Genomic DNA, 13,375 nt, shown 5'->3' with positions numbered 1-13,375 from the left:
AAATAAAACTAGACCATCAACTTACACCACACACAAGAATAAACTCAAAATGGATAAAAGACTTAAATGTGACTCATGAATCCATAAAAATCCTAGAAGAAAATGTAGGCAACAAAATTTCTGACATCATATCCAGCAGAATTCTCAGTGATACATCACCTAAGGCAACAGAAACAAAGGAAAAAATGAACATATGGGAATACATCAAACTCAATAGCTCTGCACAGCAAATAACCATCAAAATGGAAAGGGAACTCACTGTATGGGGGAACATAATTGCCAATGATACATCACATAAGGGGTTAATTTCCAATATATATAGAGTACTCATACAACTCAACAAAAGGAAGACAAAGAACCCAATTAAAAAATGGGCACAGGACCTAAATAGATGCCTCTCCAAACAGGACATACAAATGGCCAAGAGACATCTGAAGAAATGCTCAACATCACTAATCATCAGAGAGATGCAAATTAAAACAACTATGAGGTATCACCTCACACCTGTTTGAATGGCCGCCATCAACAAATCATCAAACAACAAGTGTTCGTGAGGGTGTGGAGAAAAGGGGACTCTAGTACACTGCTGGTGGGAATGCAGACTGGTGCAGCCACTGTGGAAAACACTATGGTGTTGCCTCAAAAAATTAAAAATTGAGTTGCCATATGACCCAGTGATCCCATTTGTAGGAATATACCCTAAGAAGCCTGAAACACCAATCAGAAAGAATATATGTACCCCCATGTTCATAGCAGCACTACTTACAATAGTTAAGATCTGGAAACAGCCCAAGTGTCCATCAGCAGATGAGTGAATAAAGAAGCTGTGGTACATATACACAATGGAGTACTATGCAGCTGTAAGAAAGAAAGATCTCTTATCCTTTGAGACGACATGGAGGGACCTGGAGAGTATTATCCTAAGCGAAACCAGCCAAGCAGAGAAATACAAATATTACATGATCTCACATATTTGTGGAATATAATGACCATAACAGTCTGAGGAACAGGGTAGACCTAGAGACATGGAAGTGGGGTACAGACTGACATTCCTCAGCAGAGGGGGTTGGGAGGGAAGTAAGCGATAAACAGAACTTATATGCATGTACACATATCCGATGGACATGGACAACAAAGCTGGGGACCAGGTGAGGGGAATGGGGAGGAGGGTGTCAATGGGGAAAAAATGGAGAAACATCTGTAACAAAATTAATTTAAAAAAAGTAAAAGAAAAAATGTTGATTAAGACAGTGAAAATGATACAGCACACACTCGGTTGTCTGAGTCGATTATATACCCCTGTATTACAATTAAAATTAAAATGACCATACGTATGGACAGTAGGCCTATGTATTCGAGCACCCCGGGACTCCTTCAATGCCAGGTACAACCACTAGAGTCTGGAATGGATTAACCACAATAAACAAGAGACAACTGTATTCCAATGTTCATTAGGCCTGGGCTAAAAATGATATTTTTAGCCCAGGCCTACACTGCCATACTTATGGTAAGCAGTGATGTTTTTCTGACTTCATGATCCATACAGATTTGTCTTTATGAATATAATTATGACTTTGATTCAGAAATCTCTAGTCATTATTACCAAGTTTAGGAAGGACTCAAATAAAGACTATTTGAATAGTTTTGCCTGGTTTTGAGGCTGTCAGAGACAAGTGGATTCCAAATAACATTAAATTCAAGGGTATTTGCAAATACCTTGTGATTCAATATTTTACAGTTCATATTCCCTTCTTCTCCTTCTGTAATGGATTTATGTAGTCAAGTTCACTGTGAATTGAAAACTCACACCTAGCTGAAAATGATCCATATGCAAGAATCTTGATCGTTGTCCAAAATATCCCAAGAAACATTATCCCAAGTTGAATTGAAATACCAGCAACAATTTAACTCATTATCAACTCAGCCAGCAACAGGCAAGTCTGGGAATGAAGCCACTTAAACTGCATGTGGTGTGCACCAGACCATTAAAGGCTGTTAACGCCTAGAAACATTTGCATCCCAAATATTTTAAAGGTTCCTTTGATAAAGTTGACTATTTGAGATATTATTTATATATCAGTCATCCTGGTGTCTTAATTTGGGAATATAGAATAGAGTTCTGTAGGAGAGAAATAGTTGGAAATTCTTGCTAGAGAAGATAATGATCATTAACTCTATTACAGCAAATGTATGTTTCCAAGTACTCACAAATTATAAACCTTAAAGTAGCATGCATAGAAATAATATGATAAAAAAGACTGAAAAGAGAATTCTATCTTATTATATCAGATTCATAAAAATAGCAATGCCATTTCCACCTCTGAGTGTTATAAACTTAATCCCAGAATATTCTCATATTATGACAAAATTTACATTTTAGAGGTTTTTTTTTTTACTTTGCAATTGATGTAATATTTCCAAATACATAATTTCAGTAGTCTCATGAAGATGATTTTATTCTTGTTTTTCAGATGAAGATGGTTATAAAGTAAAATAACTTGCCTAAGGCCTCATAACTAGTGAGTAGCACAGCCTTGTTGTTCTCAATCCAGTATGCCTTCTTCCATACCCAGGTGCCTTCATTTGCAAGTACACAGTAGAGTTCTGGAGGGAAGAGATATCTGGAAGTTCTTAGTAGACAAGATGAAGATGATAAACTCTACTACAGCAAATACTAATATTTCTTTCCATATCTGCCTTCCCTATTAGATGGTAATCTTCTTAAAGAACACACATTAAATCTGTGTCCCTATACCTTGCATAGTATCTACATAGTTACTATTAGAAAGGTTGAATTTAAAAGATTTAACAAATATGAATGTAAGATTCTTTCTCTCGGGGATAGTTTGCCCTGTCACTAAGAACAGAGTTCCTTCTCCAAACCTGGGAAAATGTGATAAGGCACATGGGAACTGGAGAAAGGATAGATTCATCCATCCAGTCATTCAAAAACCAATTATTGAGAATCTACTATGTGCCAGGCACTGTGTTAGGCAGAAGGCATAGTAATGCAGAAGACAGGTGTGATGCCTATACTCACAAAGTACCCATAGACTTGGACCTGTACTTTTGATTCCTGTTACAGAGTATGAACCAGTGCTTCTCAAACTTGAATGTTTGTGTGATTTACCCAGGGATTTGACAGATTCCGATTTGGTAGCTCTCAGGTAGGGCCACAAAGTCTACATTTCCCACAAGACCCTAGTTGACACTAATTATGCTGGCACCAGATTCATCCTTTGAATAGTTAGGACCATAATTATAACATTTTATTCTCTTGAAATACTGCCCTATATTCTCTCCTCCTCCCCAAGAGACTTCCCCAGTGTTGCTTGTCCTCATTTGTGTATGTGTGTGTATATTTCTATGCAATTTTATTACATATGTAGGTTTGTATAGGCATCACAGTAAAGATACAGAACAGTTCCATTACTCCCAATCCCCCCCCCCACACACACACACACACACAACATTGTTTCCCCCTGGGAACCACTAATCTGTTATCCATCTCTATAATTTTGTCATTTTAAGAGTGTTATATAAATAAAATCACACAGTATGCAAACTTTTGAGATTGGTACTTTCACTCCGCATAATTCTCTGGAGAGTCATGCAGTGTTTTGCCTGTATCAATAAATGATTCCTTTGTATTGGAGAGAAGTATTCAGTGGTATGAAAGTACCATGGTTTAGCTATTCAGCAGTTAAGGGACATCTGGGTTGTTTCCATTTTCAATTATTTCAAATAAAGCTGCTCTAAACATTTTGGCACAGATTTTTCTGTAAACATACGTTTTCATTTCTTTGGGATGAATAACCAAGGTTGCAACTGCAGGGCAATATGGTAGTTTCATGTGTAGTTTTATAATTAACTGCCAAATTGTTGCCCAGAGTGGCTATACAATTTTACAATTCCACTAGCAAAATTTGAGTATTCCAGTTGCTTCTCATCCTTGGCAGCATTTGGTATTGCCACCATTTTTTTTTTAATTATAGGAACTCTAATAGCTATATCTATTATAGAAACATTAATGGCTAATAATGTCAAACATCTTTCTTGTGCTTCTTTGCCATCTGACACTCCTTTTGCTTAAATATTTGTTCAGATTTTATCCCAATTTCTGGTTGGATTTTTAAAAATTATTTCTGTTGAGATTTACGAGTTCTTCATATATTCTAGATACTACCACTTTGTCACATATGTCCTTTAAAATATTTTCTCTCATCTGGCCCATGTGGCTCAGTGGATTGAGTGTTGTGCCATGGACTGAAAGATCCCGGTTCGATTCTGAGTCAGGGCACATGCCCGGGTTGCAGGCTCGAACCCCAGTAGGAGGTGTGCAGAAAGCAGCTGATCAATGTTTCTCTCTCATTGTTGTTTCTATCTCTCTCTCCCTCTAAAAAAAATCAATGAAAACATATATTTTTTTAAATAAAAAAAATATTTTCTCTGTCTTAAGCTTTTCTTTCATCTTCTTCACAGGGTCTTTAGCAAACCATCAGTTTTTAACTTTAGTGAGGGCCAACTGATCTTTTTTTTTTTTTCTTTTATGGATTATGCTTTGTGTATCAACAACTTAAACCTGATCCCAAAGATTTTCTCCTATGTTCTCTTTTTTGATAAAGGTTTTATAGTTTTATCAGTTTGGTTTTTATTTTTTTTATTTTAAGTCATTTATTTTTGTTACACATTGGCACCCTCCTCCCATTCTCGCCCCAGACTTTTATAGTTGTAATATTTCCATTTAAACCCATGACCACTTTGAACTACTTTTTGTATAAGGTGTGACTTTTTTAAAAAATTTTTTTAGTAATGAATGAATTTTTGTTACAGATGTTTCTCCTCCTTTTACCCCACGGATATCCACCCCCCTCCCTTCCGCACCATCCCCGCCCTGTCCCCAGCTTTGTTGTCCATGTCCATTGTTCATGAATACATGCATATAAGTTCTGTGGTTTATCTCTCCCCCACCACCCCCTCTTCTGGGGATTGTCAGTCTGTACCCCACTTCCACATCTCTGGGACTACCCCATTCTTCAGACTGCTATGTTCATGATATTCCACCAATAAGTGAGATCATATAATACTTGTCTTTCTCTGTTTGGCTTGTTTCACTTAGGATAATACTTTCCAGGTCCTTCCATGTAATCTCAAAGGATAAGAGATCTTTCTTTCTTACAGCTGCATAGTACTCCATTGTGTATATGTACCACTGCTTTTTTATCCATTCATCTACTGATCGATCCTTGGGCTGTTTCCAGATCTTAGCTATTGTAAATAGTGCTGCTATGAACATGGGGGTACATATATTCTTTCTGATTGGTATTTCAGGCTTCTTAGGGTATATTCCTAGAAATGGGATCACTGGGTCAAATGATAACTCAATTTTTAATTTTTCGAGGTAACACCATAGTGTTTTCCACAGTGGCTGCACCAGTCTGCATTCCCACCAGCAGTGTACTAGAGTCCCCTTTTCTCCACACCCTCACCAACACTTGTTGTTTGATGATTTGTTGATGGCGGCCATTCTGACAGGTGTGAGGTGATACCTCATTGTTATTTTAATTTGCATCTCTCTGATGATTAGTGATGTTGAGCATTTCTTCATATGTCTCTTAGCCATTTGTGTATCCTGTTTGGAGAGGTGTCTATTTAGTTCCTCGGCCCATTTTTTAATTGGGTTCTTTGTCTTCCTTTTGTTGAGTTGCATGAGCACTCTATATATATTGGAAATTAACCCCTTATCTGATGTATCATTGGCAATTATGCTCTCCCATACAGTGGGTTGCCTTTCTGTTTTGGTGGTTGTTTCTTTTCCTGTGCAGAAGCTTTTAGTTTGATGTAGTCCCACGTGTTCATTTTTTTTTCTTTCTTTCTGTTGCCTTAGGTGATGTATCAGTGAAAATCATGCTGCGTATGGTGTCTGAAATTTTGTTGCCTACATTTTCTTCAAGGATTTTTATGGATTCATGAGTTACATTTAAGTCTTTTATCCATTTTGAATTTATTCTCGTGTATGGTGTAAGTTGATGGTCTAGTTTCATTTTTTTTTGCCTGTAGCTGTCCAATTTTTCTAGCACCATATATTAAAGAGGCTGTCTTTACTCCACTGTATGCTCTTGACCCCTTTGTCAAATATTAATTGAGCATATTGTCTTGGGTCCATTCCCGGGTTCTCTATTCCATTCCATTGATCCATCTGCCTGTTCTTGTGACAGTACCAGGCTGTTTTGATTACAGTGGCTTTGTAGTATAACCTGAAATCTGGTAATGTGATCCCTCCAACTTTGTTCTTCTTTTTCAAGATTGCTGTGGCTATTCGAGGTCATTTTTTGGTTCCATATAAACTTTTGGAGTATTTGTTCTAGTTCTGTGAAATATGTCGTTGGTATTTTGATGGGGATTGCATTGAATCTATGTATTACTTTGGGTAGTATGGACATTTTAATGACATTAATTCCTCCAATCCATGAACAAGGTATGTGATTCCACTTTTTTATATATTCCTCTATTTCTTTTTTCAATGTCCTGTATTTTTCTGTGAAGAGGTCCTTTATTTCTTTGATTAAATTTATTCCTAGGTATCTTAATTTTTTGCTGCGATGGTAAATGGGATTGTTTTTTAGTTTCTCTTTCTGTGAGTTCATCGTTGGTGTATAAAAATGCCGTCGATTTCTTGACGTCAATTTTGTATCCTGCTACTTTGCCAAATTCATTTATTATGTCTAGTAGATTTTTGATGGAGTCTTTGGGGTTTTCTACATACAATATTATGTCATCTGCGAATAATGACAGTTTCACTTCCTCCTTTCCAATTTAGATCTCTTTTATTTTTTCTTCCTGTCTGATTGCTATGGCTAAGACTTCCAGTACTATGTTAAATAAGAGTGGCGATAGTGGGCATCCTTGTCTTGTTCCTGTTCCTAAGGGAAATGCTTTCAGTTTTTTCCCATTGAGTATGATGCTGGCTGTAGGTCTTTCATATATGGCCTTTATTATGTCGAGATATAATTCCTCTATTCCCAGATTGCTGAGCGTTTTTATCAGAAATGGGTGCTGGATTTTGTCAAATGCTTTTTCAGTGTCTATTGATATGACCATATAATTTTTATCTTTCATTTTGTTTATGTGGTGTATCACATTTATTGATTTGCGAATATTGTACCAGCCTTGCATCCCTGGGATGAATCCCACTTGGTCATGGTGAATAATTTTTTTGATGTATTGCTGGATTAGATTTGCTAGTCTTTTGTTGAGGATTTTGGCATCTATGTTCATCAGGGATATTGGCCTGTAGTTTTCTTTCTTTGTAGTGTCTTTTTCTGGTTTTGGAATTAGAATTATGCTGGCCTCATAAAACGAGTTTGGCAGTTTTCCTTCTTCTTGAATTTTTTGAAATAGTTTGAGGAGAATAGGTGTTAGTTCTTTTTTGAACGTTCGAAAACTCCCCCGTGAAGCCATCCAGGCCTGGGCTTTTGTTTGCTGGGAGAGACTTGATTACATCTTCAATTTCTTTTGTTGCTGTAGGTCTGTTCAAGTTTTCTATTTCTTCCCAGTCCCTGCTGGGTCACACAGGCCTTTCTGGTGCCCCCGCACCCTGCCAATCCCAAGGGCAGGCAGCTGGATTGCACCAGTCTCTCTTGGATTCTGGCTTCCTACTGCTCTTGTGAGTTGCTGGAGTGCACTGGCCTCTGTGGAGCCCCAGGTCCTGCAGCTGGAGTGCTGCTGACCTGTGAGGCTCAACTCCTGCTCAGCTTTTTCTGTAGTTTGTGGGGATGGGTCTCAGCTGCTGGTCTGTGCTTCTGTTGCCTGGGGATGGATGTCTGCTCCCCAGCCTCTGTTGCTGGGGTATATTAAGCCTCTGATTGGGCTGCTACGATGGGGGATGGTGCTGGGCTCCGGGCTGTCTGCGACTTCCGTGACCGGCACCTTGGGAGCTCCACTACTGTGCACAGGTCTGTGTTGACACAGAGTGTCCACTGATCTGATGGTGCCAGGTGTGCTGGTGGGATCAGGTTGCTGGTTCCTAGCTGCTCCCACTGCCTCCTCCCAGGGAGGACCAGGATCTTCCAAAATGGTGGGACCTCCCGGTGGCGCAGGGAGAAGTGCCCTGAAGGAATGCTTACGGAGGTAGTCGGCTGCTCCTGTCCACAGCACAGGAACCTTCTGCTCTGCGTCTCTGCATTGCTAGGGTTTGGTCATTCACCTTCTCGTCCACTCACACTCTCTCACACACTAACTCACTCTCACACACTCACCCTCTCTCAGTCCTGCCAGCCACCATCTTCCTAAGGTGTGACTTTTAGATTGAAGTTTTTTACACCTGTCGAGTTTTAGCAGGAGGTCCTGGTAGGTGTTATGTTCAGTTTCTCACTGGACCTCACTGACATCACTCCTACAAATATGAGGCAGAGCTCTTCACAGGAGTGGACTGTGAAGCTAGCCTAGTGATATCTAGCTCTGCCTCCTCATTAAGTCTTGTTTCTTTTAGGAAGATATGGAGTCTGTTCACTGTGGGATGCCACTGACACTCTCCTGGGTGGGAGGGGTATTGGTAATACCACCTGCTTCTGGCTCATGGGGAGTAAAATATCAGATCTTCATTCAGCTTCATCTAAACTATTCTTGCAGGGAACTGAGTGTACTGCCTGCATGTGTTGGGCAAAAAGCAGATGACTAGCTCCCTCCTCGGCCCTGCCAATGCCACTGGGCAGGGGAATCAGAGGACTGCCACCTGTTTCTGTGGTGCAGGGGAGAGTGACAGAGAAGAGAATCAGCTTGTGCTTGGCCCCACTGAAACTTGGAGAGAGGACTACAGCTTTTCCATTGTTTTACTTGTTTTGGGCTGAAATGGAATTGCTGTTGCCAAAAAGGTTTCTATTTTTAGGTTACCCATTTTCTGGGCCTTTAGTTAGGGGAAACAGGAATTTTTTATTTTATGTATGTATGTATGTATGTATATATGTATGTATTTGGGCCTGTGATGTTGGCAGTTCAGGGTTAGAGACTTTGGGAGCACCCTATCTCAGGTAAATGGAGGAGATAAGAAAATCCGGATAACTCACTGTTATGTTTTTCCTCAAGCCTCCTGCAATTCAAACCTGCAATAAGCAGACCACCAGGCAATGGAATTGTCTTCTTGTGGACTGTTACTGAAGAGTGACCCTTCTTCTCAGCCCTAGATATTGCATTATCTGAACCCTGAGGGCCCAGCAGCATGACTTTCCATTTCCCATTAAGTTGCTCTTTAATAATGATCAAAATGAGGAAACTTAAATTCTAAGAGGCATCCTGGTGGCTTCTAGGTTCAAGAAGCACTATTAGCATCCAAAGGGTTGCATGAGAAGACAGAAAAGGAAGCTCTGGCCTGCCTCCTTGAATCTCAATCACATCTGAGAAGAAAATGAGCTCCTGGCTCCTTCTTCTGCTTCCGAATGTGACCTTCTAAGTCCAGCATGCATTATATTCCTCATTACTTAGCTAATATTTTCAAATGCTTAGCTCCAGAAAGGTCCTGGCAATCAATGGTGGGACATCATAGAAATAATTTTTAACCTCTGCCCCTCAGTTCACATACTCTCTGCCCTCCCTCAGGATAACTCAGAATGACCAAAGTTTCATGATACTGGGAACTTTTAAACATCTTTTTGTGTAATAGAAGAATGTGGAAGACTTGCAAAAATTCCTGACAAATTTTGGTATGTAAAATTCCTTTAAAAACACTTTTCAGATTCACACTAAGATTTTTACTAATAAATGGTTATAACTAAGAGCTTAAGTTAAAATTTCTTAAGTGCATTTCAGTTATAGAATGTGTCTTTACTCTGTATCAAATATAATATATAATTATAAAAACACAAGTAAATCAACCCAAGTCATCTAGACCTAATGGTAAAATCGAAACACCAATGCCTTTTATAACGAGAAACCTGAAATATTTTCTATTTATGAAATACTATACATAGTTTAGAACTGTACTTGGAAATGAAAATGAAGACATGAGTGGTTAGCAGATTAGATAGTCAACCATGTCATATAATTTCCCAAACTCTGGAGAGCAGTTTCTCACAGATCACATTTCTTCACCTAATTTGTGTATATCAGAGTCATCCTCAAAGGCTGAATTAAAAAGGGACCAAAGGATCCTCGGATTGAGACTTCATTTGGAGAAGAGGAAACTGATGCCCAGAGAAGGTTAGTGGCTTGTCCAAGGTTGCAAAAGCAATTAATTCTGAACTAAAATTCTTATCTCTTAAGTCTTGGGCCAATACCATTTTCATTACATCAGTGGTTCTCATGTTTTAGTGGTGCATCAGAATCACCTAGAGGGCATGAAAAATGCAAACTGCTGGTTCCACCCTCAGAGTTTCTGATTCAGTTGTTGTGGGGTAGGACCTATAAATTTGCATTTTATACCAGATCTCATATAACTGCTGATGCTGCTGATCTTAGGGACCACTCTTAGAGAAGAACTACATTAAAGCCTTTTACTCTTATATTTCTATACTATTTTACATTTAATGAACATCTTTGTTTTTAACTTTATATATTAATGAATTTTGAAAATACACAAAAGTGGACGAAAGAATATAAGGAATCCTCAGAAATTCATTAGGCACCAACAACAATCCACCAATGGCCAATCTAAAGAATTTCTTAACATCCCACTTTATTTTTTATGCACTTTTTCTCTGGTAGACAGGTATTCTTAGAAATTCAAAATGTCTAATGAGAGTACTGTTTTGTATTATTATTTTAGTACTTTTCATTTTATAGTTTTATCTAATGTAAAGTATCTTTACAACTCTAAGAAAATGTGGAGACAGTAGTTCACCAGTTTCCATGTTATAATGAGGGAAATGGAGGATTCGGTGGTTATTAAGTGATTCACCCAGACTCATATTGAAGTTTGACTCCAGAATCTGTTAATTATCATCATTTAATTGCTTCAATTAAAGCCAAACTTATCTGATTTAAGGCATGTAAAATTGATATAAACAGGTTCCAGTCAAGATGGCAGAGTAGGTGAAGGCGGTACTCACCTCCTCCCATAACCACATCAAAATTACAACTAAACTACAGAACAACCATCAGTCAGAACTGCCTGAAATCTACCTGAACAGAAGTACTACAATTAAAAATATAAAGAAGCCACATTGAAACTGGTAGGAGGGGCAGAGACAAGGAATGGGGTGGTCCCACACCCATGTGTGGCAGATAAAAATTAGGAGCAATAACTTGGTTGCAGAGGTCCCCTTAAGGAGCAAGAGATCCTAGCCCCATACCAGGTCCCTGAGCCCAGGGTTCCAGCGCTAGGAAGAGAAGTTCCCATAACCTCTGGCTGTAAAAACCAACAAGGATTTTGGCTAATAGAGAGGGGACACTTCTGGAATTCCAGGCAATTCCTCTTACAGGGCCCATGCACACAGATTTACTTGGATTAACTTGCTCAGAGCTCCAGTGCTGGAGTAGCAGCTTAGAAAGCACAAGAGACATATGGGAAGGAACTGAACTGCTGGCATTAGGACAAGAGTTAGAGGGCAGCTTTCTGCCAGACAGAAGAGCTGGCACAGGTCATTGTTCTTTGTTTGAGCCCTCCTCCCATAGAGCCAGCAGGAAGGCACTATATCTGAGTCTCTATCAACCTGGCTAACACTGTTTGCCCCCCACCCCCAGTGATTCCCTGAGACCCTACCCCACTCAAGACCTTTTCAGTGGCTTCTCCATATAAACAGCCTGTCTTGGCTCATGCTTTGGACTTCCCTAAAATCTCTCAAACAAGTAGCATCTGACATCAACATGACTCATACCTCTTGCTAAATGGCCCCAGGCACTTCACTAATAGCAGCCATCTGCATATTGCTTTGTAGCTCTTGCTTCATGGCTCTAGTACTGGTGACTGACCTTGGCCTGCCCCTACTAGGAGATTCCAGAGCCAGCACACCTGGTGGATAGCTTCATACCATGTCAAAGCACCACTCAACCACTTCAAGAAGTGACACATTCAAGGGGTGGGTGGACTCAGTGACACCAGAGCTCAGCTGCAGTAAGTCTTGCTCTGTGGGGTCAGCCATTGCACAGCTAATCCTCCAAGGTGGTCACAGCTAGTCCTCACAGCCAATAATCCTGGGGATAAATCCCTCCCAGTGATGTGCCAATAACAATCAAGGCTCAACTACATAATAGGGTATACATACTCACGTTGGGGTGCACCTGGAGCGCCCAACTCAGGTGATCAGGGAGACTGTGCCACTGAACCCTACAGAATATCTGCTACATAAGACCTAATACATAAAAAAAAAAAAAAAAACACAGGGAGGCAGCCAAAATGAGGGGACAAAGAAACATGTCCTAAATGAAAGAAAAGGACAAAACTCCAGAGAAATGGAGACAAGCCATCTACCAGATGCAGAGTTCAAAACACTGGTTATAAGGATGTTCAGTGAATTCAGGGAAAGTGTAGATGAACTTCAACAAAGAAATAGGAAACATAAAAAATGTCTCTAGAAGGTATAAAAAAAAACCAGTCAGAAATGAAGACTACATTAACTGAAATGAATAATACATTATAGGGCATCAACAGTAGAGTACATGAAGCAGTGGATCAAACAGTGATTTGGAAGATAAGGAAGCAGAAAATACCCAATCAGAGCAGCAAAAAGAAAAAAGAATCCAAAAATATGAGGATAGTGTAAGGAGCCTCTGGGATAACTTCGAGCATACCAACATTCGCATCATGGAGGTACCGGAAGGAGAAGAGAAAGAACAAGAAATTGAAAACTTATTTGAAAAAATGACAGAAAACTTTCTTAACTTGGTAAAGGAAATAGACATACAAGTCCAGGAAGCAGAGTCCCAAACAAGATGAACCCAAAGAGGTCCACACCAAGACACATCATCATCAAAATGCAAAAGATAAAAGACAAAAAGAGAATCTTAAAGGAAGCAAGAGAAAAGCTGTTAGTTACCTACAAGGGAGCTCCCATATGACTATCTACTGATTTCCCAAACAAGAAAAAGCTAAAGGAGTGCATCACCACCAAACCAGTCCTTTGTGAAATGTTAAAGGGTCTTCTTTAAGAAGAGGAAGGAAAGGATTTAAAATATGAATAATAAAATGGTAATAAATACATACCAATTAAAAATTACTTTAAATGCAAATTGATTAAATGGTCCAATCAAAAGACGTATGGTGACTGAATGGATAACAAAACAAGACCCTTACATATGCTGTCTATAAGAGACTCACTTCAGATCAAGAAACACACAGACCGAAAGTAAAGGGATGGAAAAAGATATTTCATGAAAATGGAAACAAACAAACAAAAAGCTGGGATAGCAATACTTACACTAGACAAAATAGACTTCAAAACAA

This window comes from Molossus molossus, unplaced genomic scaffold (assembly GCF_014108415.1).
Source record: "Molossus molossus isolate mMolMol1 unplaced genomic scaffold, mMolMol1.p scaffold_m16_p_2, whole genome shotgun sequence".
Classification (NCBI taxonomy): domain Eukaryota; kingdom Metazoa; phylum Chordata; class Mammalia; order Chiroptera; family Molossidae; genus Molossus; species Molossus molossus.
The sequence above is the reverse complement of the archived record's forward strand: the minus strand, read 5'-3'. Positions refer to the sequence as shown.